The 5,286-nt window shown below is 45.7% G+C and overlaps 1 pseudogene; it reads left to right on the forward strand.

Annotated features, from left to right (window-relative positions):
- Positions 1 to 368: 368 nt before the first annotated feature.
- Positions 369 to 1,346, forward strand: LOC117886074 (annotated as a pseudogene).
- The last annotated feature ends 3,940 nt before the right edge of the window (positions 1,347 to 5,286 follow it).

Here is a 5,286-nt window from a genome sequence, read left to right on the forward strand (position 1 = left end):
TTTCATACCCCTGACCGACAAAAGTTTGACTGACAAAAGTGCTAGTGCAGACAAAGCCCTGGCCACCACGCTATAGAATCAAAGCCGCTGCCTTTCTCACACTGACTAGTTAATTATTTATACAGCGTGAAACAGCATCAGGAGAGGTACTTGAGAGACACACACTCCAATATAGTGGTCAGGGCACTCAGCTGGGATGTAGATGACCCACAGAAAGGACAGACATTCCATCCTGAATTGGAGAAAGTTTGATGAACTGACATTTTCTGACACAAGCTGTTTAGTTGAAAATCTCCTGACATGCTCTATTCATCTGTAGAAAGCATTGCAAAATTTTTCTGACCCTTTTGTTCTGCTTTCTCTGGTAGATGATAAAACACACGCATGTAGATCCATGGAACAGTAGCTCAGTGAAAGTGTTCATTATCCTGGGTTTCCATGGCACCCGAAAGGTACAAGTCTCACTCTTCACCCTCTTCCTAGTCTCCTCTCCATCACAGGCAACATTGCTATAATCATCACCCTCAGGATGGACAGCCGCCTCCACACCCCCATGTACCTCTTCCTGGGGAATCTGTCTTTCCTGGACATGGGCTATACCTCAACCACAGTCCCCAAGCTACTGTGCATCCTGCTCACAGAGGTGAAACTATTCCTTTTGTTGGCTGCTTGCTGCAATCTTACGTCTTCTTCTTCCTTGTCATGGCTGAGTGCTTCCTCCTTGCAGTGATGGCCTATGACAGATACTTGGCCATATGTTACCTGCTCAGGTACTCAACCATCATGAGCAAAAGAGTATGCATGTTGCTGATTATTGGTTCCTGGATCGGCAGGTGTCTGACACCATTGGCGGGTGTCTGGCTGCCTTTTTGGTGATCAGTTTACCATTTTGTGGCCCCAACGCGGTCAACCATTTCTTTTGTGACATCCCACCACTGCTAAAATTGGCCTGCGTGGACACATACAGAACATAGAAGGCCATATTCGTGCTTTTTGCCTTAGTGATTCTCAGCACGTTCCTGTCCACTCTGGTCTCATATATGTACATTGTCATCACCATATTGAGGATCCCTTCTGCTGAAGGCCAGCATAAAACTTTCTCTACGTCCACCTCCCACCTGACTGTGGTCTCTCTGAACTACGGGACTATGATTTTCATGTATGTGAGCCCAACGCCCCAATCCTCCTTTAACATGAACAAAATTGTAGCTGTTGTGTATAGCGTAATCACTCCAACATTGAACCCAATGATCTACAGTCTAAGGAATCAGGACATGAAAAGGGCATTGAGGAAAATATTCTTCAAAAGACAAGCTCACAGGAAAGAATTCAAGTGGCCCAAGTAATTACGTTTGGTAGAGGTGAAGGACAGTTTTCCCCAGGGGAAGGAAGGGTGATTCTGCACTCAATTAAAACTAGACAGGACAATGTTTTGGAACAGTGGCTCCGCATGGAGACAGACAACTCCTCAAAAAGAATGTGTCAGTCCACATTTCAGATGTATGTAACACAGATCCCCTGAGTTGAGAATGATCCTGGGACCTTCCGGTATTAAAGCATGAGCATCCTCTACAGGAGCTAAAATAGCCAGTTTTATTAAGCAAAGCTAGAGCAGACTCTTCAACTTCTGTATGTGTCCCAGCCACAACAAAAGGGGGACAGAGCATCACACTGAGTGGGAGTGGGTTACGTGCACAAGGACAATTTTGCCATCAACCCACAAGTCGCAATCTGCATCCATGCATTAGTGATCTGTGGAATACTTCCAGGTGGCATAGAAAGGAAGCCTAAGCTAGTCAGAAATTGTCTGATGAAACACAGTGATATGCCTCAGGGTCAGGGAACCTAGTATTGTAGGGTGTGCGGCTCCAGGGCAGCTCTGCAATGTGGTCTGCTCCAGGCCAGGGGGCCCTCCTGGGGTCTAGAGTCTGCAGCTGCAAGGCATCCTTGCCATGTGGTCTGATCATGTGCCAGGAACCCCATTTGTTTTCCTCCCAATTCCAAGCAAACACAAATTTAGAAATAACTAAATTTCTTGAGAACCAGAAATTCCACGTTTCAGCCAGCTGTAATCTAGAGAGAAAAGAATAAATTTGTGGTTCAGTCAGTGGATGGGGATTCAGTAGCTCTAGAGTTTGTTCCTGTCTCTGCCACGGACTTCTTATGATCTTAGGAAAGTCACTTAGGGCCATATTTTTAAAGGTATTTAAGTACCGGGTGCGATTTTCAGACGTGCCTAATATCCATTGAAATGGATGAGTTTTAGGCTCCTAGATTCTTTGGAAAATCCCACTGAGCACCTAAATACCGTTCCAAATCTGGCCCCTAATGTGGGTGTGCCTCAATTCCCAACCTGTAAAATGGGGATAAAAACAACTCCCAACCTCACCTGTTTTTTTGAGGATAAACTGATTCATACATATGAAATGCTGATGGGAACCATAAATAATCTCATTAATAAATATTGATAATGTTATTCAAGAAGATATTTCTCCTGTAATGCAGAATTAATTTCTAATATCTAAGAAATTCAACTTTTAGCTTCCTTTGAAAATCCCCTTCATGGCATGTAACTAGTGCTCTGTTTCAGTCTACAAGAAAAGTCCACTGACTTCTGAGAGTTTAACTCAGAGATGGATTTTGACTCATGTTGTTTTGTTACCCAACCATCACACATCAGCTTGCCCAAGCCAAACTAATTAAAGATAGCCATGTGATGAAAAGGCACTGTCTTGTGACAAAGTTCCTCTTCTATCTTGGTGGGTCCGGCGCTTATTGGCGGATTTTCTTGCCTCAGAGATTCACCATGTGGGTTGGGGAACAGCCCAGAGACCTTCCCCTCTGGAAGAACCCACAGTCCAGGTCAATTGGGAGGTTTGGGGGGAACCCGGGCCCACCCTCTACTCCGGGTTCCAGCCCAGGGCCCTGTGGACTGCAGCTGTCTATAGTGCCTCCTGTAACAGCTGCATGACAGCTACAACTCCCTGGGCTATTTCCCCATGGCCTCCTCCAAACATCTTCCTTATTCTCACCACAGGACCTTCCTCCTGGTGTCTGATAACACTTGTGCTCCTCAGTCCTCCAGCAGCACACCCTCTCACTCTCAGGACACTTGGAGCCAATTAAGAAGAAGCTGCTAGAATCAATTAAGGCAGGATAATCAGGGCACCTGGGTTTTAAAAGGAGCTCACTTCAGTTTGTGGGGTGAGTGTGAGGAGCTGGGAGCAAGAGGCGCAAGGAGCTAATTAGCCTGCCTACCTTAGCTGGTTCTAGCAGGTTCCTGATTACTCTAGTGCAACTCCTTCTCTGGTCATTCAGGGAACAGAAAACTACTCATCCAGTGACCAGTATATTTGCCCTCTACCAGACTCCTGTACCCCACTGGTCTGGGTCTGTCACAGTCTATATAACTTATGAATTCTGGTTGAAACTGTGAAGTTACAGTATGAAAACTTCTTAGGGTGGCCAGGTGCCTGGTTTTCGACTGGACTTTAAGGGGACCTGATAGTGTCCAGTCAGATCTACTGACCAGACACCCAAAGTCTGGTTACTGCAGACAGGGGAGGCAGGGAGGTGCCTGGTCATCACCCATTCCAACCCTTACTCAGCCTGAGCCACCTCCTACCTGCACTGGGTGGCTGAAGCTCCCAGACCCAGCTCCACAGGCGAATCCCTCCCAACCTGGGGAGCGCGGTGGTGGGGGGAAGGGGAAGAGCAGTGAGCAATCGGGAAAGGATGGAAAAGGAGCGAACGGGGGATGGGGCCTTGGGGAAGGGGTGGGGCAAGGACAGTGCCTGTGGGGAAGTGGCAATGCTTCGGGGGGTGGAGGAGGTTCAAGCATTCCTGCTGGAGCATCTGGTTTTTAAATATTACAAAGTTGACAACCCTAATGCTATATTATGAATGCCTAGCCTATATGTATGTGGACCCACCATTAATGACAGGGTCTGTAGCACAAACACTCCACACAGATGCTGTCATAACTATAAAGGGAAGGGTAACAGCTCTCCTGTGTACAGTATTATAAAATCCCTCCTGGCCAGAGACTCCAAAATCCTTTTACCTGTAAAGGGTTAAGAAGCTCGGGTAACCTGGCTGACACCTGACCCAAAGGACCAATAAGGGGACAAGATACTTTCAAATCTTGAGGGGGGGAAGGCTTTTGTTTGTGCTCTTTTTTTGAGGGGTTGTTCACTCTTGGGACTGAGAGGGACCAGACATCAATCCAGGTTCTCCCAATTTTTCTAAACAAGTCTCTCGTATTTCAAACTTGTAAGTAAAAAGCCAGGCAAGGCGTCTTAGTTTTACTTTGTTTTCTCAACTTGTAAATGTACCTTTTACTAGAGTGTTTATCTTTGTTTGCTATACTTTGAACCTGGGCTAGAGGGGGGTCCTCTGAGCTCTTTAAGTTTGATTACTCTGTAAAGTTATTTTCCATACTGACTTGACAGAGATGATTTTTACCTTTTTCTTTAATGAAAAGCCTTCTTTTTAAGAACCTGATTGATTTTTCCTTGTTTTTAGATCCAAGGATGTTGGATCTGTATTCACCAGGAGTTGGTGAAAGGAAGGAGGGGGGAAGGGTCAATTTCTCCTTGTTTTAAGATCCAAGGGGTTTGGATCTGTATTCACCAGGAGTTGGTGGAAGGAAGGAGGGGGGAAGGGTCAATTTCTCCTTGTTTTAAGATCCAAGGGGTTTGGATCTGTATTCACAAGGGAATTGGTGAAAGGTTTCTCAAAGCTTCCCAGGGAAGGGAATGGTGGCAGCGGACCAGATCTAAGCTGGTAGTTAAGCTTAGAAGTCCTCATGCAGGCCCCCACACTTGTACCCTAAAGTTCAAAGTGGGGATACAGCCTTGACATGGTGGCAGAGCGGTGGGATCATTTTAAACCCAAAAGCCAGTAAGATTTTTTTTTCCTTCTAGCTGCTTGGAAAGCAGAGCTGAAGGTAGATGCATATCTTATCTCTCCTTGCCTGAAGACAGAGGTGTTAAGTTTTTTTAACAAGGGCCTTTGTTAAGAGAAGGGTTCAATCATTGAGCAAACTGGTAAAAGGAATTTACAAGCTGAATTGTTTTTTTTTTCTTTTTACATCCTCAGGAGTAGCTAGTTAGAAAGTCTCTGTTAACTCAGCAGCAGCCTGAGCTAAGTGCATCCCAGTTTCAGTCAACTGCAGAGGGGTGTGACCCAGCACAAGAAAACAGGAAAATGACTACAAAAGAAGAAAAAGCCAAAGAGGAGGCCCACAAGAGAGCTATGGAGCTGAGAGAAAGAGAAGAGAAGGCC

This window comes from Trachemys scripta, chromosome 12 (genome assembly GCF_013100865.1).
Source record: "Trachemys scripta elegans isolate TJP31775 chromosome 12, CAS_Tse_1.0, whole genome shotgun sequence".
NCBI classification, from domain to species: domain Eukaryota; kingdom Metazoa; phylum Chordata; order Testudines; family Emydidae; genus Trachemys; species Trachemys scripta.